Source organism: Uranotaenia lowii, chromosome 1, assembly GCF_029784155.1.
Source record: "Uranotaenia lowii strain MFRU-FL chromosome 1, ASM2978415v1, whole genome shotgun sequence".
Classification (NCBI taxonomy): domain Eukaryota; kingdom Metazoa; phylum Arthropoda; class Insecta; order Diptera; family Culicidae; genus Uranotaenia; species Uranotaenia lowii.
In genome coordinates, this window is record NC_073691.1 from 95,964,599 (window position 1) to 95,976,040 (window position 11,442).

The 11,442-nt window shown below is 34.5% G+C and overlaps 1 long non-coding RNA gene across 1 annotated transcript; it reads right to left on the reverse strand.

Annotated features, from left to right (window-relative positions):
* Positions 1 to 958: 958 nt before the first annotated feature.
* On the reverse strand, positions 959 to 1,903 carry LOC129740298 (uncharacterized). The gene is made up of 3 exons (XR_008736198.1): positions 1,676 to 1,903; positions 1,266 to 1,606; positions 959 to 1,066 (listed from the first exon to the last, which is right to left on the reverse strand). It is a non-coding gene; the product is annotated as an uncharacterized LOC129740298 (long non-coding RNA).
* Between the last annotated feature and the right edge of the window lie 9,539 nt (positions 1,904 to 11,442).

The following is an 11,442-nucleotide window of genomic DNA, read 5'->3' on the forward strand; positions in this document are numbered from 1 at the left end:
AGCCGATCAGAAACTTTTATAAGCCCGTTCAACAGCCAATTGAAATCGGTTTCAATCGATTTCGATTGGTAAATTGTTGTTCACTCAGCCAATGTTGTGATCGAAACTAATCCAATTGACGTTCAATGAAGCCAATCGAAGTCGATCGAAACCAATCGAAATCGATCAAGCTCGAGAGCAGGATTCGTTTCTATCGGTTTCTATTACACTAACACAAATGCAGTTGTTTTCTGTCAAAAACAGCTGATTTGGTTTGTTGTGAAAAAAATATTAGAAGAAATGAAAGCGGTGTCATTCGGTGCGGTGTTTTCTGTCGTGTGCTGAGTCGGTGGTGCAGTGCTAGTCGTGCGGAGTCAGTGGTGCTGGTCGGCGGTGCTGGGTCGGTGGTGCTTGGTCGGTGGTGCTGTGCCAGTCATCCCGAATCGGTATTGCTGTGCCAGGTATTTCGAGTCGGTGGTGCTGTGCTAGTCGTGCTGGTCGGTGGTGCTGGGTCTGTGGTGCTGTGCCAGGCATGCTGAGTCGGTGTTGCAGTGCCAGCAGTAGTGCTGGAGTATAAAAAAGGTAAAATTTACCGAGTAACTGGGGTAATTTTTTTCACCCCTTATTCGAGGTAAATTATAAAAAAGGTAATGTAAATAAATGTACATATTTAATGTTTGCTTAGTTCTATCAATGGAATAATATCAAATCATAAATAAAAATACTTAATTCATGCAAATACTGATTTTTATTAATTCATACTTCAAAAATCGTGTTTAACAGTATAATAAGCTTTTTGTTGAAATTATTATTGTTTTTATCTATAAGTTTGCTTCATAAATCAAAACTTGTCGTTACAAATTCTGGACATCAAACAGCTAATTTAAGTAAAAGAAGTACAATTTGTCAAATACGATGGGTTGCTTCCGGGATGCCGAAAAAGACGAAACCTTTTAAAGGAACCGGCCTCATCGGATCACTGCTGTCACCATCATTAACCATTGCCGTTTTCTCATTCAAATATCAAAATCAGCCCGGTCCAATCATCGCAAATGCCTGGCTCAAATCAATTCTGTCTCTTTTAAATCTAGAAGTAGAAGAAAAAAATGTTTAGAAACAAGCTACGCTATATACAACCAGAGTTAAAATTATGTCCGCGCTTTAAAAATATTTGAAGGACGAGCAGAGTGCCTCAAGCTTCTACAAAAAAATTAGCCGTCGGCAATCCTGGGTAGGAAACTACGACGTGTAGGAATCATTTCAGAATATTAATTTTAATAACTTACCTCAAAAGAAAATAAATAGTATCCTCGCAGCCACAGCGAAGACTTCCAAAACATGAACCCGATTTTAAGCGCAACCTTCCTTTCCCAGGGCAAGTGAAATTTTCCGTTATGATGCAGCTGATCACCGTTTTCTTCGCTGGAATGTTCCTTCCATTGCTTCCTTCACGGCCGGTCCCTCCGTAATCTTTTCCATTACTATGACTGCCGAATGGGTGAACACTGTGCAGATTATCTTTTGTTACATCATTTGCAGCATTATAACACTTCCGAACAGCTGCAACCTGTTTCGACCGGAATGAATTCCAGACTATCAGGATTTCACCTTTTTCATTGTCGTAAATCTGTAATGTTTTTAGAAACTTTGACCTTGCTCGAGCCAAAAGAAAATTAATCCAAATTGGATAGCTTACCGCACAATAGAAATTCGTTTCTCGCCATTCATTTCCGAGCCAAGAATCGGATTCACCGTAACCGGCCGATCATTCTATCTCCGGTCAAATTTCCTTGTGACGATGCTTCTCGATGATACCCTATTTCCTCTTGGTCTCGGTCACATCCTCCGGAAAAATTATAATGGAAAAGTGACCAAAAGTATCCGTGCTGACCGCGGGTCATGGGATAAATGAAAACAATTCCTGCTGCAGATCAAACCTTGCTTGCAACGTAGGCAACTGAATTAAAGAAAAAAAACCGCACCACGAATGTACCTTTCATTGAGCTCAATTCAGGTAAACTTCACCTAGCTAGATTATGATTATGAAAAGTGCACAGCTGAATAAAAAATGACAACAAACACAGTGCGTTAGTATTAGTGGGTGGCTGTTCATTCAACAGCCTGATAGAAATCGATCGAAGTCAATTGGAAAAACAGCTGATCAGTTGTCAATCCATTTCAATTGATTTCGATTGAGTTCTGTTGAACACACCTTATATTTGTTGACCTTTCTATTCCGTTCATTTCAGATGAAGCTTTTTACACTGATAGAAAATCACAGTCAGTATCATTCGTACTTGAAGATAATTTGCAGCACTGATTGTGAGTGAGGTGAACCAAAATGGCAGTTTGAAAATTAATATATGGGTAGAAAAAAATCCTTACCAGTTTTTTTCTATAGCGTTTTTTACAAACGCTTTTCAAAGCAACTTTTGGAATCATTGGATTTTAAACCCAGTTTAGGCAAATATGCACCAAAACATTGGATCAAATCGACTCAGTAACAACTGATAACAACACAATGTTCACAGTGAAATAAATTCTATTATTATTTTTTTCCAGGAAAAAATGAAAAAAAATTACAAGCTTATATACTCATGAAAACATGTGGTTTGTTTTCTCAATGGAAAAAAAAAGAAAAACTATTGAATTTTTGGCTTCATTTTTCACTGGGTCGGTTTCAACCAAATTTTATGACGACAAATTTATGAACCGATTCGATTTTCAGTGCACGTTTTTCACTTGAACCCGATCGAAAGTTGTAATTATTATACATTCTTCAAATGATAATTTAGGACTAAGCAAAGAAGAAGATCGATATAACATTTAGATAATTCATGGAAAACTGTATTCATGGAAAACTGCACTCCAAAATTTAAAATAAAACACGTGGTTTTGTTTACAACATCTTACCGAACAGCGCATTGAGAGGAGGACGATTTGTCAAAAAAATTATGAGGGCATTTTGAACGGAAATTCAAAATTTAATAAATCTTTACTTTAACAAGAAACAACAATTTACCGGCGTTTTTATTATCTATTGATAATTTGAATAAATTTGAACGACCAATAAAATCAATGGATATTTTTAGCAATAATCTTGGCGTAAAAACCTATTTCATTTGCTCACTTTTTACTTCATCTGTGTTTTTACAACTTAAGTTATGGATTCAGTGATGGATTCAGTGATGGATTCAGCGATGGATAGCCTCCATAAAATTTAATTTTTAAATTTAAATTTGTGTGCAATTGGATATCTGCTAATCCTATTTATTAAAATAACTAGTTTGGATTTTAAGAATACATTTGTGTAAGAAGAATTCACTAAAAATATCGCAAATCTTAAAAATATATCAAATTATTATTATGGACAGAAATACTCTACCTTTGATTTGTTTTTTTTAAGGTTTACAAAATACTCCATCCAAAGCGAATTGTTGGAAGAATTAGATAGAAATATTACGAAAGTTGTCAAAAAACTGTCACCCGCTTATTTGAACCCTAATCCGTTCTTGAGTGTCAATACGACACTATTGGAAGTTTGGAGGCTTGTAACTTTATTCGGGTGCATCCAAATAACACAATTTCTCCATGAATTCTTGAAATCTTTGATTTTGCATCATTACTTTTTCATGGACGCACCCTGGAAAGCTCAGGAAAAAAACACTCCCTAATCAAACCTTGAGTGTAAATTTGACACTTCTTGCTTAAAACCGCTATATCTCTCTTCTTTCTCAAACTATTTTTACAAAATTTATGGTTTTGGATACCTCGTAAAGTAAATAACTCATATATAATTTTCAGATATTATTCACCTACATACAGTTTTCCGTTGTTCAAAGTCTAAGAAAAAAAACAGAAACCAATGCTTCGGAATAAAGACTGTAGATCAGCTAAGGAACGCTAAAAAAAATTCAATTAGTGTCCACCCGCATACTAAAAAACTATAGCTCAAACAGTTTAAACGATACATCTACGGCTTTAGAAAAAGTGATTGTATCTGTAAACGCAGCTGTTCTTTCAAACGTTACTTCGATAACTATAAGAACGCTGCATGGACGTTCTTATGAAAGCGTGATGGTATCTGGAATAGTTATAGAATGGTATGAACGATTTCTTCAAATTTTCTATAATCGTAAAAATGTTCTCGAACCGTTACCCATAACATTCATTTCTTCTGTCAAACGCGTCAAAAATGAACGAAACGCTCGGTCAGAGATGCCAGATGGTTTGCAAAAAAATCAGTACATATTAATGGAATTATCTTTCAAATTTCTTCACTTCTTATACGTCATTTAGAGAATTTCAACGACAATAATTGAACTTGGAAGCAACAGGATCCTAAACTAGGGTTAGTTATAGTTTGACGCTTGCAGTTGCTAGTTGCTAGTTGCAACTAAGGTGAAGCTAGAAGCTATACGTTGCACACAAGGATATATATGTATATTTTTTTTAATTTTTTAAGATCATTACCACAAAAATGTATAGAAGCATGCGTTGACTTGGTGGCAGCGTACGCGTTTTTTTTCGCCCGTGAAATTTTTTTTTTCTAATCAGTTTTAGTGGTGAAATTGTCGATATTTTCCACAAAAAGTGGTTACCGGATGGTATAAGAATTATCGTACCGGTTGAGGAACAAAAAGAAAAGCCAGGTCTTTCAATCTGTTTTTTACCGGATCCATCTGTGAAAGCTTGAGTGGTTGTTTGACCGGTTGTGGAGGTATTTTTAATGAAACCATGTAACATTAGGTGCGGAATTTATAAGCAAATATCTGAAGTAAGTAAGAATTTGTAAAAAAAAATTGAAGAAAGGTTGGTTTGTGTGCCGATTTGGGGGAAAAACATTTGAGAAATTTTGACCATCTTCTTACTGGAATAATAAGTATGTGTATACGTTTTAATAAAAATGTTTGGTTTGTTTATCTGGTGTGATGAAAAGGCAAAAATGAAACATAAGGCTATCGATGAGGATTTCCCATTACTTGCCATTACCCAAAGTAATTACTTTGGTATTTTGTTTTGCAAGTTTTGTTGAAACAAAAAGAAGTTTTGTGGATTGCTGCGATTGATGGCAAAAGTATTTCAGCAAAAAAAAAAGTCGAGGTGTTTAATATATGTATTTCACAAAACTCACACTATAACTTTTATTCAATTTTTTTGTACATGTAGGTGAATACATTTTAAAAAAAATTATATATTTTATATACATAAAAATAAGAAGTGATTCGCTGAGTAGGCGTTGTTTGAATAAAAAGTAGCAGATTTTTTGCTCCTGCCAAATTTGATACCGAAAAAGTGTAAAATTGGTGAAATAGTGAATAGTGAAAAAGTTCAAATCAAGCATCAACTGGTTTAACCTAATGTTCAACGTCCAAACCATGCAAAATTTCAATCTTCCCGGAATTCTGTCAGCTGTTCCATGAGGCAGAATGTTTCTCCTCTGTTATTGGGGATTCGCGGGGGGATTAGACAGGTCATCAAACGACCAGAAAACTGATATACAATGGATTGTGGGTTCAAGCCAGCCGGAGTATCTCGGCAAATTTGGAATCTTGAGTAGGTTACTTAGACACCTTTGCAGGATTCTTCATTTGTTTCGAACAGTTGCAAGGGAGTAAGATGAGTCAAACCTGTCCCAAGCCAGTGGTAACGGACCCCTTGGTTGTGCTGCAATTATTGTTTATGAGTTAAGCATGAACAATATCTGAATGCGCGATCGAGACTTCCCGGACCGCCCCGGATCGAAAGACCTATCAGTCACTGGTGGGTTCTCATACATACATAAACATACATACATACATCATTACCACAAAAATGTATAAAAGTGGTTTTAAAACCATAGTTTTCAATCAATGAAGCGTCGAAATTGTTTAAGTCCCACCAGGTAAATTTTGAAAAAAAGGATTGAAAATTTGACGTAATTTGACACATTTTCGCATCTTCATTTTCGAAATACGAAACACAGATTTTTTGACGAATTTTTCGAACCTTTTGTCAATTTGCAATTCCTCAGATTTTCTTGCACTTTAACTTTGCATTGGATTTCAAAACTCATGCAAGATTTTCGCAATAAACCAGAAAGAAAATTTCATACCGATTCTTGTGGTGTGATAACATTAGCACTGCAATAATTTATTCAAATATAATGTCATATCAACTCAGTAAACACCTCTGCAATCGGCAACACTTTTTGAGATGTTTTACAGATGTCTGGTCAACATGAAATGGGGAGAAAGGATATTTGAAATAAATTAATCAGGGATTTCCTCCTGACAATTCGAAGAAAAATTTTATGTTTTTGATATAGTTTTAATTAAAATATGAAATAATGATTAAAGCGTTAAAGCGATAATGAAATGCTGATCTTTCACATGAATTGTTGTCAAATTAACACTAAAAAGATTTAGCGTTTTTTTCAGTTAGCGAAGCTCTAATTAAACAAGAAAATTTATTTGCTTACCCATAGGAAGCGGTCTTATTAGCGATTAGCGAATTAGCTAATTTTATTATAATAATAAGATTGTACATCACTCCCCAAAAACTTGAAGAATTGATGTGTCCACTAGACTGAGTCGATTTGGGGTCATTTTCGAATTTCTCAAACCCTGGGGTCTTAAAAGCTTCGTCTTGGTCCAAAACTCATTCATGATTTTTTGTAGAATTTTAAAGTAACGTTTACATGAGTAAATTTGAACTTTTAGGTTTGTATGGGAAAATTGAATATTTTGTACTGAAAAATCAACATCGTTTTTGTTTCTTCTGTGGAATCGAGCCAGCGGACAGTTTTTGTGCCAATTTATAAAATTCCTAAGGGAAATTTTCCGCTGAACAACTTTGTTGAAGACCATAACCTTGTATCTTATTAGGCAAAAAAGTTATTAGGTGTTGAATGATGATATGTCTTTTGGCTTTGATAAACAATAAATTCAATTGACATCCCTGTAGGGCGCCTAGCGAGGTACTGCATGACTACTTTTCTTGCAATACTTCGCGAGGCTCCAGCAGTGATGTCAATTGAATTTGATGTTTATCAATGCGAAAAGACATACCTCTGTTAAACAGCTAATAACTTTTTTGCCTAATGAGATACGAGGTTATGGTCTTCGACAAAGTTGTTCAGCGGAAAATTTCCCTTAGGAATTTTATAAATTGGCACAAAAACTGTCCGCTGGCTCGAGTTCACAGAAGAAACCAAAACGATGTTGATTTTTCAGTACAAAATATTCAATTTTCCCATACAAACCTAAAAGTTCAAATTTACTCATGTAAACGTTACTTTAAAATTCTACAAAAAATCATGAATGAGTTTTGGACCAAGACGAAGCTTTTAAGACCCCAGGGTTTGAGAAATTCGAAAATGACCCCAAATCGACTCAGTCTAGTGTCCACGCCTCCATGAGTTGAAAGTTCAATATGCATAAATGCTATCGAGAAGACCTGAGTGACCTAAGACAGATTTTTTTCTCCGAAAGCTTCGGGCGTTAACTGTTTGTTTATGTTTTATTTTCAACATAAGAATTTCCGTCTACTTCAACTTTCAATTTAAGCACCTCCTGCGTAGTTTTCCGCTAGAGAGGTACAAATCTGTCACCAGCTATACTAAAATTAATCTTGATTAATCTATTCAACTGTTCTTTTATCAAACAAGTGTCCAACTATAAACAGCAAAAAAAATGTAATGTTATTTCTGAAGATGATGTAGTTTTAGGAATATGCCGATTTTCCGGTTATATCCGGACGAATTCAAGGAAAATATCGAGGCAAATCCGTATCAGCCCGGATGCCCGGATGCCCGGATTTTATCAAAAACTGCCCGGTTGCGGTTTGCGAAATTTATCAAATCATTGAAATTGAGTAATGATAAGTTTTAATTACTGTTCCGAAAACGAATTTTTCATATTTATTGATTTAATTGATTATTAAGTTAAATTTTTTAGAAGCATCGTACACCATTTGATGCTTCGACGAAAAAATTAAAGGTTCAAGTGATTTTCTTCTATCATTTTCCTTGATTTTGTTCGAATAATGGATAGGTTTTGCTGAGATTTGACCGGATATTGTCCGGTTTTTATATTTTAAAATTTTATATTGAATGCACGGGTTTTCCCCGCGTTTTTCTAAAAAAAATGCCAGGCCTGAAACACAGTTTTTTCCTCAGATTTGAGCTTTCATCTCCAATGCTCTCAAGGCAAAAAAAAGCTTAAATCTAAGGAAAATAAATTTAAACAAGATTCACATATACTTAGCAAATAGATGTTGGTCACACGATACGTAGACGAATCCTGTATCATTGCAGGGGCCTGGCCCGAAAACGTGCTGGATAATTTCTGGAATGCATAATATTGAATCCCATCGTTTTTGGCACCGCTCGCACTCGATTCACTCGAACGAACACGCACATGGAATCGCTAGATCTGATAATCATTTTTACTTTTTAGAGAAATAAAACGAATTTCAATATGAATAAATACATCATAAAATTTGCCAGCCTAACTTTTCTGTTCACTCCATGCCTATCCTTTGTTTATTTCGGAAATGAAACTGTAACTATGGTAACAACTGTAACGCACTATGAGAGATTGTCATGTAAGCAAGCAAGACAAACATTCAAAATATTTTTAACAATTCGACTGTCACATCTTTTGGTTACGATCGTCAGATCATAAGTCAACATTTTACGATCATATTTTGGAAGTGGCTTATATTTTTATAAAAAAAAGGGAGGCTGCCCTTTAATTCCTTAACAACCAACTCTAATTTGTAAAATAACACATTTGAAAAGTAAGGACGATATACATATAAGTATTAATGTATTCATCGTCGTTTTTTTCTAGTTCGAGGGCTTTTGTTGAAGAAATCGGAACTGATAAAAATAATCATTTCTGGCATTTGCATTTGCATTAAACGGCCTTTCTGTGTTGTGAAAAGTGTCAACACAACAGCCTTAACTAAACAAACGTTTTTATAATTTTTTGTTAGCTGTTTGTATATTTATGGAAAAATTTCCACTTTTTCCTTTTGAGTTATCGTATTGCACGAATATTTACCAATTATTTTTTATTTACATAGTATTCCGTCTCACGACAAAACTTGACGAACATAATTCCTAAAATACACTCGGTTCATAGCAACCGTTCTCCAATTCCTCGGGCACCCCACATTCGCCAGATCACGCTCCACTTGGTCTAACCACCTCGCTCGTTGGGCCCCCGCTCTTCTTGTTCCTACCGGATTCGTAGCGAACACCTGTTTTGCAGGACCGTCGTCCGGCATTCTCGCAACATTTACCAATATCGTTATATATTTTTTCAAAACGAACATCATATTTGTTCTGCTCCCTTTGGTTCATGTTTCTAGAAAATAAGAATTTTGTAAGAGCTTTCAATTAGAAGATATGGCTTACGAATCATGCCACTTCAGGGAACGGTGTGTTATCATTGGAATTTACTCACAAAATTTTTTGAACTTTTCACAACTGAAATTAAGCATTTGATAATTTGTATCCGTTGAGTTTAAGTTTATGTAAATTGTATTTCTTGAAATATCTTGAGCAGTTGAAGCGTATATGTTTGAGCTCGAAAAAACCAGAATAAAAACAAATGGAACAAAGCAAAAGATTGGTAAACTGTCGGACTTTAGAATACAAGCAAATACATATCCAAATGTCGAAATCAAACGTCTATTTCTAAAGCAAATCTAACACAATATAGTGTAAAAAGCTTAGCCAAGCAGAATAATGTCAATTGTATGTAATAGAAAGCTTAACCAAAGCTATCGTAACAAAAGTGTATAAAACATAAACTTTAAAGTGCATGAAATATATTTAAAGAACATATAGTTGTGTAAGAACCAACATCACCTTTTTTAGTATCGATTCCCTGAGTATATGAAAACAATGTGGATTATCAAATTACTATCGAGCACTGCTAGAATGTTGACAACATAAAATCCGTAGTTAACTTGTTTTCACATCATGTGATTAAACTAATTAAAGCCGATATAAAAAAAAACAGCAATTTGCTTTACGATCCCTTATTGCGTTTCAGACAAGATTTTTATTCGAAAATCACATTCCACAATCACTTTACCGTGTACAGAAAACTCTTCCTGGAAAAAGTTGCTGTCATTTAAAAACCAAACTTTATAAGATATTCTAAGCAAATGAATTGAGATAGAAAACATTCTATGTGATGCATTACAATGAACATAACATATCATTTTTTCTGCAAAACAGCATACAAAACACATATCACTGTTTAAAATACAAAAAAATGCACTTGCTAGTAGTTAAAAACTCGGCATATGTAGGTACACTTTATATTCCAAGAAAAATATCTCATACGGCAAACAAGAAAACAATCGCCGATAAAGGCGATCGGGAACTGGCATTATTAGAAGAAACAAACAGAAAAGTCGTGCATTTAAATTTAGGACAAAAAAACAACAACAAGGACAAATTTGTGAGCAGTAGATATGCATTACAGATGGTTTTAACCGTAAAATACATAGATCGATAAGCCTGTTAATGTGCTTTATTCTGAATAGTTTGGAAATGCAACTGATGTTTTTGAAAGAAAGAAAAAACAAACCGTGAAACATAAGTAATTTCAAAGTATATTAGATGATAATGTAACCATAAATATAACAATGATGCTTATGATAACTTTTACAAAACATCTTATAGGCTATCCCCCCAGAAGAAGAAAAAAAAACTAGAAACTTATGAAAGATGTTATATGAGTGCTACACGACATAAAAAAGAAATATTTTTATTTATCTATTGGAATTCCTCCTGACACGTCGTCGAAAAACCATATCAATAAAAAGAATAAAAATTAACATATAATGTCAACACAATGCAATTTGCCAAATGTTCAGCTTCTCCCCTTCACTAAACCATTTTGATGCATTTTTAGAAAAGACACACCCAGTGCAAACTAATTTACCTGAACAAAATAAAAAAAAACAACAACACGGAAATCAGCTGAAGTAAACAAGAAACAAACATTATTGGGAAATCAAATTTACAGACAAACATGCTCAAAACAATACTGATCGACAAACGATTTCGTACTTCTTGATAGGGTATTATTAAGCGGTTTTCGATAGCGATCAACTGCTGTGTGGACGCTCTACGACATACGATACGTGATGTGCAAAGTTAATTAGAAAAAGAAGGTAAAAACATGTGTTCAATCGAAATCTACACGAACGGCGGAAACAAGCTGTACAAGAACAAAAGTTAATCCGCGAGATAACTGTTTTATTAGCTATGGCAATGCTGAGCAGTTTTTTACATTTTTAGTTTAATTCATAAAAAAAATCCATGTTTAAGAATCAATTTGAATTCAAAAATTTGCCTTAGATTTGTTATTGAAGAAAAACATTTCCGACTTTCGGCGAAATTCATCATCTGTTTTACCCCTGAAAGTATGGAGCAACATAGCTTCATTCTTTTTTTTC